Here is a 17,537-nt window from a genome sequence, read left to right as displayed (position 1 = left end):
CCTCCCTATTCCACCATCTTGGTGCCTTTCTGTGGCTTTTAACTTAAATACAGGAGATTGTTCTTCAAGCCTTGATTCCCTTGGCAACTAGCTACATGGATTTGGGCAAGACATTTACACTTTAAGCTTTTGTTTCCTCTTTTATAAAAATAAGAAAGTGATTCTATTCATGCCTTTGTAATCTGAGCTAGACATTCTGCTAGGTACTAAGGATACACAGATAATTAGAGATGGAACTTGTCCCCCAGGAAGATTATTATTTAGGGCAAAATATGTAAACAGTGTATTTCAAAATCATGTGTCAGCGTGCAGGAATGCAGAGATGTGCAGAGAGCTACAGGCCCATGGGATTCATACATTCTAAAGAGAGGGACATGAGGGCTGACTGCCCTGAGTGACGCCCCAGCAGGACTGCAAGGAGGAGAGAATGTGTGCCAGGCATGTTCAGGGAAAAAGCCATGGTCTATACCTGATTTTGTTCAAAAGGAAAAGAACTATGGAGACGAGAAAAGCTGGCATCACCCAGCCTAACCCTCTTAGACTCTCGCTCTCCAGGCAGTGAGCAGCCGCTACAGATTTTGGACAGGGTGTGAAGGTAGATAACCAAAGGATTGAATTAAGAAGGTCAGTGAATAGAATGCTAGAAGCAAGAGTTCCTCCTGTCTGCATGAAACTCTTTAAGGTCTGGTCCAGGAAGACTGAGGGAAGAGCTACAGTTCACTCTCAGAAGGGAAACTGCCAGATATCTGATATTACCAACCTCTGGCAGATCTCAGGGAGCCAGATGGAAAGGCAGGTGGGTATGCCCTGCGGGAAAGGATCTTCCAGGGAAGAGCAGCCTTTGAGTTATAAGAAACCCCAGAGATCAAGGTCACGGTGCAAGGTAACATTGTCTCACTTGTGTCACATGGTCAACACCACCAGAAAATAGTGAAATCATAGCTTCTCTTCCCTTAAGATCAGCCATGGAAGTTCTAGCATCAGTGTTTTGTTTTGTTTTGTTTTTTGACAGACAGAGTGGACATCCTCTAATGGCCACTGCGGCCAGTGCGCTGCGGCCGGCGCACCACGTTGATCTGAAGCCGGGAGCCAGGTGCTTCTCCTGGTCTCCCATGTGGGTGCAGGGTCCAAGCACTTGGGCCATCCTCCACTGCACTCCCTGGCCACAGCAGAGAGCTGGCCTGGAAGAGGGGCAACCGGGACAGAATCCGGCGCCCCGACCAGGACTAGAACCCGGTGTGCCGGCGCCGCTAGGCGGAGGATTAACCTAGTGAGCCGCGGCGCCGGCCCTAGCATCAGTTTTACTTCCTGTACTGTTTGCTTGACCTCTCAGAGGTCTGGAGGGTACAGAATTGAACACTGAGGCTTGCTTACAAAATGAGGGGGTAGAGGCCAGCTAAACCAATTGGTAAGAAACATGCTAATTCAGTGAAAATAGATGGGAAGAGAATAAAAGGGAGTGATATAGTAGAGAACAAATGAGAAAGGCGACATCTGATGAGCTGTGAGCGAGTAACCTGTGCTGGGAAAGGCTTTCTGATCTAAGACCTGAACAGAAGGAAAACTCAGGCTCAGAAATACGAGAAGGAAGAGCATTGCAGAACTCACCGTCTCCCAAGACCTGTCCAGGAAGTGAGGAAAGTGGAACCAGAGCAGTGGAGCTGCTGCTTTTCCTGCCGTGACTTCCTGCCAGACAGGAGGCAGAGCAGTGCTACAGGGAAGGATCTCATCGCCACATGTCTGAGGTCTAAAGAGAGAAAGAGATCTTCTCAACTGAGCCTCCAAGCTGTTCATGAAAGCCACCATGCTCCCCCATCTTCCTGTCTCCACTATCCACATCTTGTTCATATTGACGCCATCCAAGTAGGTTCTGGCTGGACCTCCTGGAAAAGCTCAGGTCACGTTTCAGGATAAGGATAGGCTTCGCTCCCATTTAATCAATTGAGGCAAGAAGGCTCTGGGATAAAAAAAATCAACCCAGGGCAGACAGTTTGGTGGGGTAGATTAAGTCTCCACCTATGGCACCTGTCTCCCAAATGGGCACCAATTCAAGTCCCAGCTGCTCTCCTTCCAATCCAGCTCCCTGCTAATGGCCTGGGAGAGCAGTGGAAGATGATCCAAGTCCTTGGGCCCCTGCACCCATGTGGGAGACCTGGAGGAAGCTCCTGGCTCCTGAATTTGGCCTGGCCCAGCCCAGTCAGTTGCAGCCATTTGGGGAATTAACCAGTGAGTGAAATACTTCTCTCTGTATATCTCTCCCTCTGTTTGTAACTCTGCCTCCTAAATAGATAAATAAATCTAAAAACAACAACAACAAAAAGAAATCAGCTCATGGATGTCAGAAAAACAGCTCGTGTGCATCACCTTCACCTGCCTTGCTCATGTCAGACATTATTAATAGATCATGGCTCTTTCCTGCTGGGACCAAATGTGACCTCAGAATCCTTCCCCATTCAGATTCCAAGCAGACATTATAAATTGACAAAATTTGGAGCAAGAGATGGAACCTGCTTGTTATCCCTCAACTTCAGCCATTCACTAAACTCAGCAAGACATATTGATATGGCTAAGTGGAAGTGGAGAACACCTGTCTTAAGAAAGCATAGATGCAGAGGGAGACTGCTGCTCCCCATCCCATCACACACACTGCCTAATTTATCAGCTTGAATTTTACAAATGTCCCTGTGTCAAAGCAGCGGTGCAGGGCAGTTATCACGGCAGTGCCTATAGGGAGGGGCAGTCGCTAAGCTCCGTTGAGTACCTGTGTTGCTGTGTTGCTAATGAGAGGACAGAGGGAATAAGTCAGCCAGGAAAACTCTGTATGTGGTTGTCTAAGTCTTAGGAATGCAGGCTCTGAAGGTAGATGCCCAGGTATGCATCGAGGCTGTCACTGAAATTGAGTGATTATGTTTTTGCATCCCATTGGGCCTCCGTTTTATTGTCTGTAAAGTGAGTTGAACAATTACCCCTACTTCATAGGTCCGTTGACAGGATTAAGTAAGGCAAGACACGTAAAGTGTTGAGAATCATGCCCAGTACAGAGCGAGGGCTTAATAAATGTGTATGGAAAGATTCAGGCAAAATGGAACTTAGAGACAGCTGATACAGAAAATTAGGTGGGGAGCTTGTCTTGCCGCGGTGAGAAGTCCCTATTCTGGGCTGCCATGGAACAAGGAGCCAACTCAGGTTCTGGTGTCGGGCTGCGCTGGCTGTGTGGTCTTCATCCAGTGCTCTCCATGACCAAGTTGCTTTCCTCTCTGAAGCTCCGAGTTCTCATTGGTGACATGGGTGCCGATAGTAACACCCAACCCTCAGCTACAGCATAAGGGTCAGATGTGGTGCTTGAGTTTGCCACAGAGGACATGCTCAGGAAATACAAGTTTCTGCCTGAAAATGCAGATCCTAGGACGGGGGAAGAAGAGGAGAGTGGGGTGGAGGGAAGAGGAGGAGCGGAAGGAGAGAAGTGGCCCAGTTCCTTGCTGCAGACTACACATCAGGGAGGTGGAGACTGGAAGTCAGTTGCTGGCAGAAGCCCCAGCACCAGGGCATGACAAAGTCAGAACCAGACCTGGAGCCAGGGCCATATGCTCAGTCCCATGGCATCAAATTACATCCCTCACCTCTCACAGCCAAGGGCAGATAGAGGGGAAAGGGAGTGCAGACACGGGCTGCAAAAGTCTGGTGAGAGGAGGAAAGAAGAGGCTGGGGCCAGCAGGGCCTTGTAGGGCAGATCTGCTCAACCGTAAGCCAGGCGACGGCCTGAGATTCTCTGAAGCTGGGGTTCCCATCTGCGTCTTGTCAGCAACAGAGGAGGAATGTCCGGAGAGTAGGTCCTTCCATGTTTCCCAGAGTAGCTTCAACGTGGCTGGTTTTTATAAATTGGGGTCCTGGCTGGTACCACGACTCACTAGGCTAATCCTCCACCTGCAGCGCCAGCACACCAGGTTCTAGTCCCGGTCAGGCGCCAGATTCTGTCCCGGTTGCCCCTCTTCCAGGCCAGCTCTCTGCTGTGGCCCAGGAATGCAGTGGAGGATGGCCCAAGTGCTTGGGCCCTGCACCCGCATGGGAGACCAGGAGAAGCACCTGGCTCCTGGCTTCGGATCAGCGTGGTGCGCCAGCCGCAGCGGCCATTGGAGGGTGAACCAATGGTAAAGGAAGACCTTTCTCTCTCTCTCCCTCACTGTCCACTCTGTCAAAAAAAAAAAAAAAAATGGGGTCCCATGAGGTTTTCTGTAATGGTAAAATGCTGATTTTATCAAAGCTACTAATTTGAAGCAAGGAAGCCTTGACTTTCAGAATCCCAGTAGCTTAGAATTACAGATCCATCTAGCCTGTCTTCCCAAAGCAGATCATTCTCACGGGCCCCTTTTTGGAGCTGTTTGGTGACAGGGGCCTCTGTGCCTTATGGTGTAGGGTGATGCCCCTCTGATCATCAGGGAATCCACCCTGTTGTCTTGCAATGAAATCAGACATCCTCCAGCTCCCATCCATTGCTCTAGTTCTTCTCGCAGGAAATTGACTCCCAATGGCCACCATGTCTGACTGCCTATCACAATCATTTTCTAAAGAAAATGTCCATTTACTTCACTCTTCTACAAGTATTCCTGTTGTCTCCACTAGGAGAATATCGTGCATAAGATCCATGCAGTACTCACCTTTTTATCATCCTTGCAGCCCCAACAGAGGGAGGGGCTCAATACATTTTTCATGAGGCTATGGATAAAAGCAGGATGGGTGGATGGGGGATGCTCAAACCCTTACAGAACATCAATTCAGCATCTTCATTTTATTAAAGAGCCATCAAAAGCCCCCAAGAAATGATATGGATTGCCCAAAGATGCTTAGTGACAGATCCAGCATTAGCATCCAGGCTTCCTGATTGCCCATGACATCATCTCAGACCCTAAGACAGGATGCTGGGAAATGTGGTTTGCAGAAGAGCCTGGAAAGTGTGATTTGCAAGAATCAGACCTCTGTAATCCATAGCAGAGCAGGAGAGGGGTGGGGCATAGTCTAGAGGCATATAAGCCAATGACTATGCAGCCAGCTAGCTGTGTATGCTGCCCAGTTTCCTGTCAATCCAACACATCCTTGTGATTTGAGTATTGGAAGCTGGGCTTGTGCTAGACCCTGGGGAGGAGCCCAGGATGACCACATCTCTGTCTTCAGGAATGTGCACTCATGGCTGGGTGTAATCCAGGGCAAAGTGTGCTCTGTGCTGTTTTAGAAGTGTCAGCAAAGTGCTGCGAGAAGGCAGGGGAGGAAGTGATTCATTCCGCTTGAGAAGATCTGCAGTCTCCTGGGAAAATGGATGCATGCGTTAAGCCTTAGGTGATTGCAGAAACTGTGGGAGAAAAAAAGCACGAAGTTCTGAGAGGTGTAGGAGCATATGGCATGACTGGACATGCAGGGGACAGCTGGCTGAATGGTAAAGTGTGGTACAAACACGGGATTCCACAACGTCCCGAAGCCCATGTCAGGACTGTGTCTCTTGTCTGTGCGGGGGCACTCACGGGTGCGTTCTCAGCAAAGGAGCCATGGGGTGAGACCGAGGGTTAGGGGAACTGTGGGCAGTCTTCCTGGGAGTCCATCCTGCAACTTATCAGCCAGGCAGGCTGCAAGCAGAGACCCACCCCTCCCTGTGCAAGAGGAAGGCCAGGCTCGGGGCTTGTTGGCACCTGTGCCACTCTTCATGGTGGCCAGAACTTTAGGGTCTCCTGAACTTTTTGAATTGAAGAGGCAACCGGGCATGGATTGAAAGAACCCAGGCAGCAAAGAGCTTGATTCTTCCTTCTCTTCTCTAAGGAGGGTAACAGAGACTTGGCAGCAGCTTCCTGAAACTCCTGCCACTCTCTCCTCGTGGACTGCACGACTAAAATTCCAGATCACCCACATGTTCTGTGCAGTGAGGATTTGGGTCTACCCTCCCCACTAGTCACAAGCTTCTTCCAGGGCAGGCAGTCACATGGTGGCAGAACCAACAGCCCCAATTTTTCTGTTTCCCAGCTGTGTTTTGGGGCAAATCCCTTGGATCCTCTGAACATCAGTCCCCTGGCCTTCAACCCGGGGAATATAATGCCTACCCCAAGATCACTGTGTTAGTCCATTTCCATGACTATAACGAAACACCTGAGGCAGAATATTAGATAAGGAAAAGTGGGTACCTTGGTTCACATTTGTGAGAGTAAGGGGCTGCATATGACCATAGTTTTCTTCCTAGAAGAGTCTCAGGACAGGGCAGATTATCACATGGTGGGAGTCATGTAGCATGTGTGTGTGCATGTGTGTGTGCACGTGTGTGCATGTGTGTATGTGTGTGTATATATGTGTGTGGTGTGTACGTGTGTATGTGTATGGTATGCGTGTGTATGTATATGTACGTGTGTGAATGTATATGTGCTGCATGTGTATATGTGTGTGTAGTGTGTGTGTATGTGTGTATATGTGTGTGTATTTGTGTGTGTGTCCTTATAAAGCCACCAGGACTCAATCCCGTGGACTGCACCCAAATGATGGTATCTCACCCTAATCACTTCCCAGCTGCCCTATCCCTAAACATTTTAGTTGAATGAGGTTCACTCCCTCCCAATACTCCTACTAGGGACCAGGTTTCAACATGTCAAGTCCTAGGGGCATCCACTCAGGCCATATTCAAATCATGGCAGTTATTGTAAGAACTAAACATAAAATCCCTAGCCCAACACCCTGCCCACAGCAAGCAAGCAATAATGGAAAAACCCTGTTTGCTACCTTCTTCTAGGATAAGAAGCAAAGACCCACCTGACTTCGCTTATCCAGTTCCTGGTATTGAGTAAGGACTTAACAGACGTTTGGTGAGAGGGTGAATGGGTAAAGACTAGCATTGTGTTTGTGACCTTTGCACAAATTATTCATGCCCCTTGATTCACTTGTCTCCGCCTCTGCTTCCCGAGAATACCTTTTTCCTTTACCGAACACAAGATTCGAAACTTCCATTAATTAACCGGTGACTCATCATCCCCAGGAAGATAGAACCCTGTTGCAGGTTGCTCTGAGTGGGGTGGCTGCAAGGTACGGTGGAAGTGCAGAGTTAAAAAGCAAACCACAGAGGTGTCTCTGCACAGAGCTCTCTGTTTTCTCACATTTAATTAATACAGAAGTCTAGGTGCTGTGGAACCATTTGTCATCACTGGGTAAAGCGGTCTGGGAACTTCCACCGGAGCTGACAGCCCGGGGAAAGTGAGTCATCGCAGTCTGAATTAAGAGCTGGAAGGCATGTCAGATTGTCATCGTGACAGTGCAGAGCGCAGCACAAAAAAGCTCCCAGAGTGCTTATTCATGCACATGCAATGCACATATTTCAGCCTGTCATCTTCTAAAAATAAGTAGTTAAGGTAATAAATACATACGTGCCCTCGTGTGTTACGGATTTGCATCTTTTGAGACATGCTGAAAAGTTGTTTTCATGTGCTATCTCATTCCATCCTCATGCTAAGCCAAAAACTACCTAGTGTTTATCATATAAGCAGTTCCAGCTATGGACTCGCCATGCCTAAACAGAGGCTTGAAGTTAGGAGAGTTCAATGGCAGAGTATCGGCTCAAGGAGCAGGCACTGGGCACAGTTGTTAAGATGCCTGCATTCTCTACCAGTGTGCCTGAGCTTAAGTCCCAGCTCAACTCCCAACTCAGATTCCTGCTAATGCACACCCTGGAAGACATGTGGTGACGGCGCAAGTCGTTGGGTCTCTGAAAATCATGAGGAGTTACCTGGATTGAGTTCCTGGCTCCCAGCTTATTGTTGGCATTTGGGGAGTGAAGTAGCCAATGAGAACTCTCTCTACCTGTATCTCTTTCTGTTTCTCTCTCTCCCTTTTTCTTTCTCTGCCAAGCAAACAAATTAACTAATTAATAGTGGTCTCAGAGGTGAGGTGTGCTGCGTGTGTATCCCTGCTCTGCTGTGTCCTAACTCTGACCTTGAACGGCATCTTGAATCGCTCAATGACTGGATTCGTTGTATCTAAAATGGAAAAATAATGCAACCACCCTCATTGGATTATGAAGAATCACTGAGGTGATCCAAGTAAAACTTTAGTGTCTGGCATGTGGCACATGCACAGTGATTATTAGCTATTAAATAACTTGCCCAAGACTACACACTTCGTCATTAACAGAAGTGAGCCTCTGACTGCCTGTATGTAGAGCTATAACTCTCTCTGCTGGCTTCTGAGGTCCTGTTTCCTCTCCACAGCCTCCTGTTATCTGTGTTCCATCCAGTAGAATGGAATGAATGAAATGCCGGGAGGTCTAAGGACCTGCTCAAGGCCACATGTTGGGTTTCTTGGTAACACCCTCCCTCTTCAATCCATGCACAGCTCTACTCTATACAGTTAGGAGAACCAAGGTTGAGAAAAAGTAAGCAACTCACCTGGTGATACCCAGCTATTAGGTGGTGGTACAGGGATAGGAACCCGCATCTCAACTCACCTTGTTGTTTCTCAAGTCTTCTTTCCTGGTCAGTCCATTCCACTCTTCCCAGAGAGCTTGAGAGGGGAAGACGGACACAAAAATGGAGACAAGAGAGAGAGGAATAGAGAAAGAAAAACTGGGAAGAGCTCTGTAAGCCAAGAACACCTTGTAATCTTCCTCTCTTCCAAGAGGTACTTAAAATGATGAAAAGTTGGTAATTTTTAAGAAGAGGAGGATGAAAAATAATGCAGTAGCTGCTACTTGTGCAGATCTTCAGCAAGTCTAAATAAATCGTGATCCATAGTGGAATCATTGAACACGGAGAGGGAAATCCGGGCTTTGTCAAGCTTAAATTTATTCAGTCAAAGGCTTACCCCCTCCCACAGACAAAGCTGGTGCTGGGGTGAACATCACCCGGGTGCCCTTGTGCAGTTGAAGATGTGCCATTCGGCTAATTAAACACTCACCAATTGCAAATGCAAGTTCCCACGCTTCCTGGAGTCCCCACTCTGGTCAGCACTTGTTGAGCATCCAGCACATTATCCCACCCAGGATGTGCCTGTGTTGACGTAGGGCCCCCCAGAGCAGGGAGGGGAGCAAGGATCTGGGGAATCTGAGACTTGGGGGCTCCAATGGTATCTCATAGGAACATGCCCAGAGCAGTGGTTTGCCCACGGCTACCAATAAGATGCTCTGGTAAGCCAAAGTGTGTTCTGGCTCTCACATACGGATGCATCTCCCCACCCTCTGCCCTAGCTTGCTCCTCAGTCTGACTTGCCCTGCCTACTCAGCCACCTCTCCAGCCCCACATCTTCCTCTCAGCTCAGATACTGTTTCTCCTCAAAGAGTCTTTATTGCATTTCTCTCTCTCTCCCTTCTCTGAATGTATGCAGCATCCTCAAGTTTCCAGTAATGTTATCTTCCATGAGATATGTAAGGAAGACATTGCACACAAGGAGAGAAAAAATGTGGCTCAGTGTGCATGCACTTCAGTGTGTGTAGACTTTCCATGCCCACAGCCTGGGCCCCTTTTGGCTGACTCAGTCCTGCCCACTGTCCAGTGCAGGAAGCACAGTCAATAGTTCTTGACAAGAGGAAGCCCAGCTGGTAAGCCCCCAGCCCAGGAGTTACTTACTGATTGGCCAGCCTGACACTCACTCATTCACTCAACAAACAGTATGTGAGCCATTGTTATATGTCATGCTTGGTTCTATAGGCCTACAGTAAAGCTGCCAACAAAACAAAAACAAAAAAATACATACAGGCATACACTTACACACACACACACACACACACACACGATATGTCAGGTTAGCAATAAGTACTTTGAAAGAAGGGATTTTGGAAGTTCTTGGTTGTGTAGAGGGCAATCATTACATTTAATGATCAGGCAGAAATCTGTCTTATAAGGCAACAGTTGAGCAGAAACCTAAAGCCAGTGAAGGAGTGAAAGGGGAGGTTAATTTTGTGTGTAAACTTGACCTCAGAGTGCATGATTTGGGATATTTCCGTGAGGGTGTTTTTGGATGAGTTTAACATTTTAGTAGGTCGAGGAAGGCAGATTGCACTCATTCATGTGGGTAGATATCTTCCAGTTGGTTGGAGGTCTAAATGGAACCCAAGATAAGAGGAGATTCCTCCTGCGTGGCTGCATTTGAATGGGGCATCAGTTTAGTTTCTTCCCTGTCTTCAGACCCAAGGTGATGACTGGGTTCCCAGGGGTTCCCAGCAGACCGACAAAGATCTTGGAACTTGTCAGTCTCCATAATCCCGTGAATGAATTCCTTATGATCCATCTCTGTCCATACAAAGGTACTTTAAAAAGTGGATAGGAAATGCATATTCTGAAAAATGCATATTATGTTTGGGTTTTCTATCCGATGGTTCACTCCCCAGTTGGCCACTAATGTTCAGAACTGTGCAGATCTGAAGCCAGGAGCTTCTTCCAGGTCTCCCACATGGGGGCAGGGGCCCAAGGACTTGGGCCATCTTCTACTGCTTTCCCAGGCCATAGCAGAGAGCTGGATCAGAAGTGGAGCAGCTGGGTCTTGAACCAGCGCCCAGATGGGACACCGGCACTTCAGGCCAGGGCATTAACCTGCTGTCCCACAGTGCCAGCCCCTCAAATAAAATTTTAATAAATTTTTAAATGATTTATTTATTTATTTGAAAGAGTTACACAGCGAGAGAAGGGGAGGCAGAAAGAAAGAGGTCTTCCATCCACTGGTTCAATCCCCAGTTGGCTGCAACTGCCGTAGCTGTGCCGATCCAAAGCCAGGAGCCAGGAGCTTCTTCTGGGTCTCCCATGTGAGGGGGCAGGGGCCCAAGGACTTGAACCATCTTCTGCTTTCCCAGGCCGCAGCAGAGATTGGATCGGAAGTGGAGCAGTCAGGACTCAAACTGGCGCGCATATGGGATGCCGGCACTGTAGGCAGCGACTTTACCTGCTACACCACAATGCCAGCCCCAATTTTAATAAATTTTAGGCAGTGGATGCAGAATGGCTGGAGTGAGAGCTGCTGCAGTATCCAGGCCACCTCTACTGGCCATTTGGCTTAGGGTGATGGAGACAGGTGCAAGTAGAGAGGCTCAGGAGATACTGGATGGAGTACAATGAGGGTGGGCAGAACAGTGTCAGAACAACTGTGTCGAAGTTTCTAACCAGGGCCTGCTTCTCTGAGATGGGCAACAGGAAAGACATGTCACGTCTTTAAAAATGGGTGGGAGGCTCAAGCACAAGGTTGTATTTTCAAATTCCTCAGCTGAGGAGGTTTCATGACAGGCCCCACCTCAAGGAGTCAGTGTTGCTCAGGGAGAAAGCCTCCACGGCAGGTGTGCCCAAGCTGAAAAGAAAGGGTTCCCCACTCAGCATTCCTTTTCCCTGTGACTTTCTTTTGCTATGTGACCTCCTGGAGAATTGCAGCTCGCCTGGAATGAAGTTTTAGAAGCCTCAGTTCTCAAAATCCCCCCAGCACTTGCCATGTTCTCTTCTCAGTGTGTGACAAATGACATCACAAAGGCACTTCTTAAAGGGAACTGTCTTCCACAGAGTGGTAAGTGTTGTCATTTCCTAAAAGCAGTCACTCTATCCTGCAGGCTGAAGCAAAGTTCTCAGTGTCAGTGCAAGATATCCACCTATCTTAACAGAGTGAAGGGAATTGCTCTTAACAGTTCCCACATGGAATGTTCTAGATTCTTCATTGCCTTCAGCAGTGAGCCAGTGGACCCTGCACCTAATCTGGGATGCAGGAGACTTGAGTTTCCAGCCACTCATTCATTGTGGATTTTTAAATGGATCTCTTAGCCTCCTGCTCCCCACATGATGAGGTGGGAGGCTTCATTCTTTCTAGAATGAGGATCTTCTATCAGCTCTGTGCGACTGAAGGGACGCATTTGTCATCTGTGATGGGAGCACAAGTTGTATATGCATTACTTTTAAAAGATTCCTTTTTCAAATTTTTGTTCAGAGGCCAGGGGTTGGGGGTTCATTTGCTGGTTAACTCCCCAAAGGCCCATGATAGCCTTAGACCTAGACTAAATCCAGGAACTGAGAACTCAATCTACTGCTATGAGGGTGGCAGAAAGACAATCACTTGAGCCATTACCACCGCCTCCCAGGATCTGCATTAGCAGGAAGGTGGAGGCAAGAGCTGGAGTTGAGTATCAAGCTCAAGCATTTCAATGAAGGATGCAGGTATCTTAACCAACATCTGAACCATATTCAAATATACTGGCCCTTATATTTCCATTATTAAAGTATATATTTGTCATCCCACCTGCTATACCATGATAACAAATCACCCTCTTGGAGAAGGATAAAAATGAAGAAAGATGAAGGGATAGATGATCCTGAAGGCAAGGCAAGGTGAGGCAAGATGCTGGAGAAAGGCAAGTCTCCAAGGAGCTATTGACCTGAGCAAAGCGCCAGTGAAGTGCTGTCACTAGAGTCAATGGAATCTCAAAGTCCAATCCTGTGTGAGGAGCAAGGGGTAGGAGTTGGGGGTGTGTGTAGCACTATGTTGATAGAGTGAGCAGGGCTTGGCTCCTGCAGATATTTAAACTCTGAAGTCTTATGTTAAGGGTTGATGGATTAAAGGTGGACACTAGATCTAATGATGGCCTCTGAGAGATAGTTCTGGTGGGAAGCCATCCTCAGAAGCAGTTCTCTGAAGAGAGTTGGTTATTTAAGCCAAGTTCAGCCCAGTTTCTTCCTCCCTTTCTCCCTCTCCTTCTCCCTCTCTCCCTCTCTCCCTGCTTCCTGGCTCATTAAGTGATCTTTCCTCTGCACCCACTCCTCCATGGCCAGTTCCCACCAGACACCAGACTAATGAGGCCTTCTGACTCTGAACAGTGAACCCCCAAATTATAACTCAAAATAAAACTTTTGTTTCCCAAGAAGCTCCTCTCTGATATTTTAGTTGAATGAATTGATTAACACAAAGGACAAACAACAGTTGTCTCCGATCATCATGATGATTTGGACTCTCAAGCAAAATCCTAAGAAGTTGAGAAAAATTCTATGATGTAGAAGGGTAATTACTCTGCCATCAAAACCAGACAAATACACCATCAGAAGAGAAAACTATAGGCCAATCTCTAAATGGACTTACTTACAGATGCAAAACATCTCAACAAATGAAATTAAATGGCACATTATAAAGATTATATATCATGGCTGGTGCCATGGCTCACTTGGCTAATCCTCTACCTGCAGCACTGGCACCCTGGGTTCTAGTCCTGGTCAGGGTGCCGGATTCTGTCCCCATTGCTCCTCTTCAGTCTAGCTCTCTGCTGTGGTCCAGGAAGGCAGTGGAGGATGGCCCAAGTACTTGGGCCCTGCACCTGTCTCCTGGCTTTGGATCAGCGCAGTGTGCCGGCCATAGTGGCCATTTGGGGTTTGAAACAATGGAAAGAAAGACCTCTATCTCTGTGTCTCTCTTTCTTGCTGTCTAATTCTGCCTGTGGGAAAAAAAATATTATATATCATGACCAAGTAGTGTTTGTTCCTGGAATGCAAGGTTGGTTCAACAGATGAATATCAATTAATGTGAAACATGACATGAACACAATAAAAGATAAAAAAAACATAAAAAATATCCCATGATCATTTCAACAGATTCAGGAAAAGTGACAAAATTCAGCAACCTTTAAGATTAAAAAAAAAAAAACCTTCTCAAAAAAGTAGGAATAAAAACCATATATGTAAATCCCACAAGTGACATCATACTCAATGTTGACACTCTGAAATCTTTGCCACTAAGATATAGAAAATATGCAAGGGTACACATTACCACCACTTCTATTAAACATAGTACTGGCGCCAGCGCCGCAGCTCAATAGGCTAATCCTCTGCCTTGCAGCGCCGGCACACTGGGTTCTGGTCCCGGTCGGGGTGCCGGATTCTGTCCCAGTTGCCCCTCTTCCAGGCCAGCTCTCTGCTGTGGCCTGGGAGTGCAGTGGAGGATGGCCCAAGTCCTTGGGCCCTGCACCCCATGGGAGACCAGGAGAAGCACCCGGCTCCTGCCTTCAGATCAGCACAGTATGCCAGCCACGCGTGCTGGCCATGGCGGCCATTGGAAGGTGAACCAACAGCAAAGGAAGACCTTTCTCTCTATCTCTCTCTCACTGTCCACTCTGCCTGTCAAAAATAAAAAAAAAATTAAAAACCATAGTATTGGCACTTCCTAACCAGAACAAATAGGCAAGTAAAACAAATACAAAGCATCCAAATTGGGAATAAACCAAAAAAAAGAAGTAAAATTGTCCCTGTATGCAAACAACAGCATGGTCTTACATATGAAAAACCTGGGGCAATTATTGTGGCTCAGCTGGTTAAGCCACTGCTTGGAATACCTGCATCTCATGTTGGAGGGTTGGGTCACATACCAGCTTCTCTGCTTCTAATCCAGCTTCCTGCTAATGAGTCTGGGAAGATAGTAAATGATGGCTCAAGTGCTTGGGGCCCTTGCTGCCCATATGGGAGACACACATGGAATTACTGGCTACTCAGGTTCAGCCTGGTGCAGATCTAGTTGTTGTAGAGTATATGAGAATTGAACTAGCTGATGTAAGATCTCTCACTGTTGCTCCAATTCCCTCTCCCTCCCCTTTCTCTTTGTATCCCTCCCTCTTTCCCTCTCTCATCTTCCCTCTCTTTCTCTCTCTGCATTTCAAATAAATTAACTTTCAAAAATTAAAAAAAAATAAATAAAACTTAGCTATAACAAATAAATTCAGTAAAGTTACCGGATAAAAAATTAGTTGCATTTCAATACATTGAAAATGAGCTAACTGAAAATGAAATTTAAAAACAATTCATTTATAGTAACTTGAAAAAGAATAAAATACTTGGAGATAAACTTAGCTAAGAAACTGAAGGAACTGTACACTAAGAGCTATAAAACAGTTATGGAATAAATTAAAGACAAATATATTAAAAGATATCCCTTGTTCATGGATTGGAAAAGTAAACATTGTGAAAATGTCCATAGTACTCAAAATAATCTACAGATTCATAGTATCAAAATGCCTATCAAAATTCCAGTTTCATTTTTTACAGAAGTAAATTCTAGAATTTATATGGTAACAGAAAAGACTGAGTAGAGAAAATAATTTTGAGAAAAGGTGGAAACATTATACTTCCTGATTTCAGTATATATTACAAAGTTATTAAAATGTAAAGATGTTGCCTTAAAAACCAATGGAACAGAAGAGGGCCCAGAAATAAATCTTTTTACAAAGTCACCAAGAATACAAAATGAGGAAAGTATAGTCTTTTCAACAAATGATGCTAGGAACATTGGATACACATGTGCAAAAATAGTGACATTGGGCAATTATACGTTATGCAAAAATCAACTCCAAATGGATTAAAGACATAAGTGAGACTTGAAACTATAAACCTAATAGAAGAAAACATTTAGGAAAAGTTTCATGACATTAATCTTGGCAATGATTTCGTGGATATGATAGCAAAAACACAGGCAACCAAATCAACTGGGACTATAGCAATTGCAAAGGAAGCAATCAATAGCATGAAAAAGCCATCTAAAGAATAAAAGAAGCTATTCCCAAACTATTTATCTGATAAAGGACTAATTTATAATATATATATATGAAACTCCTTTAACTCAATGCTTAGAAATCCAATAACCCTATTTTTTAAATGGGCTAAGGACTTGAACAGACATCCCTCAAAAAAAAAAAAGTACAAATAGCTAATGGGTACATGAAAAAAAAATTTAGCATCACCAATCATCAAGAAAAATCAAAACCACTATGGGATATCACCTCACACCTGTTAGGGTGGGTATTCTTTTTAGCAAAAGACAAGTGTTGACAAGATTGTGGAGAAATTAGATTTCTTGTACCCTCTTGGTGAGAATGCAAAAGTATGTAGCTGTTATGAAATATACTAAGTAAGTTTCTCAAAAAATTAAAATTAGTGCTACAATATGACCTGGCTATCTCACTTTTGATATTTACCTAAAATAATTAAAATCAGAATCATGAGGAAATGTTATCACTCAGATGTTTATCGCATCACCACGCACAAAAGCCTGAATGTGTAAACAGTTTTAATGTCCATCGATGGATGAATGGGTCTTCTCAAATGTGCTGCATACATCCAATGGGGTGTTACTCAGCCTTACGCTGTGAAAACACGGATGAACCTGGAGGACATGATGTTTTTTTTTTGTTTTGTTTTTGTTTTTTTTTAATCTTTTATTTAATGAATATAAATTTCCAAAGTACGACTCATGTGTTACAATGGCTTCCCCCCCCATACCGTCCCTCCCACCCACAACCCTCCCCTTTCCCACTCCCTCTCCCCTTCCATTCACATCAAGATTCATTTTCGATTATCTTAATATACAGAAGATCAGCTTAGTATACCTTAAGTAAGGATTTCAACAGTTTGCTCCCACACAGAAACATAAAGTGAAAAATAATAGATGATTTTTTTTTAAATGATGATGAAATCAGATCAGACCTATTGTCATGTTTAATCCCAGTGAGAGTCAAGTTGGGAATTGATAATTTCTTTCTTTCTTTTTTTTTTTTTTTTTTTTTTACAGAAGATCAGTTTAGTGTACATTAAGTAAAGATTTCAGTCGTTTGCACCCCCATAGAAACACAAAGTGAAATATACTGTTTGAGTACTCGTTATAGCATTAAGCCTCAGTGTACAGCACGTTAAGGACAGAGATCCTACATGAGGAGTAAGTGCACAGTGACTCCTGTTGTTGACTTTACCAATTGACACTCCTGTTTATGGCATCAGTAATCTCCCTATGCACCAGTTATGAGTTTCCAAGGCTATGGAAGCCCCTTGAGTTCTCCGACTCTTATCTTGTTTAGACACGGTCATAGTCAAAGTGGAGGTTCTCTCCTCCCTTCAGAGAAAGGCACCTCCCTCTTTGAAGACCTGTTCTTTCCACTGGGATCTCACTCACAGAGATCTTTTTGCCAGAGTGTCTTGGCTTTCCATGCCTGAAATACTCTCATGGGCTTTTCAGCCAGATCCGAGTGCCTTTAGGGCTGATTCTGAGGCCAGAGTGCTATTTAGGACATCCGCCATTCTATGAGTCTGCTGAGTATCTCACTTCCCATGTTGGATCACTCTCCCCTTTATTTATTCTATCGGTTGGTGTTAGCAGATACTAGACTTGTTTATGTGCTCCCTTTGACTCTTAGTCCTTTCATTATGATCAATTGTGAACTGAAATTGATCACTTGGAGTAGTGAGATGGCATTGGCACATGCCACCTTGATGGGATTGAATTGGAATCCCCTGGTATGTTTCCAACTCTACCAATTGGGGCAAGTCAGCCCGAGCATGCCCCAAATTATACATCTCTTCCCTCTCTTATTCCCACTCTTATGTTTAACAGGGATCACATTTCAGTTAATTTTCAACACTTAAGAATAACTGTGTGATAATTACAGAATTAAACCAGTCATATTAAGTAGAACAGACAAAAAAAAATACTATGAGGGATAATGTATTAAGTTGTCCATTAGCAGTCAGGGCTATGCTGATCAAGTCACCATTTCTCATAGTGTCCATTTCACTTCAGGAGGTTTCCTT

General features: G+C 45.3%; 1 protein-coding gene across 1 annotated transcript in view; it reads left to right on the top strand.

Annotated features, from left to right (window-relative positions):
* Window positions 1-17,537, top strand: part of TENM4 (teneurin transmembrane protein 4) — a 1,939,017-nt gene that overhangs the window by 996,165 nt on the left and 925,315 nt on the right. The window lies entirely within an intron of this gene.

This window comes from Oryctolagus cuniculus, chromosome 1 (assembly GCF_051225735.1).
Source record: "Oryctolagus cuniculus isolate XC-2025 breed Fujian yellow rabbit chromosome 1, ASM5122573v1, whole genome shotgun sequence".
Classification (NCBI taxonomy): domain Eukaryota; kingdom Metazoa; phylum Chordata; class Mammalia; order Lagomorpha; family Leporidae; genus Oryctolagus; species Oryctolagus cuniculus.
The sequence above is the reverse complement of the archived record's forward strand: the minus strand, read 5'-3'. Positions and strand labels throughout refer to the sequence as shown.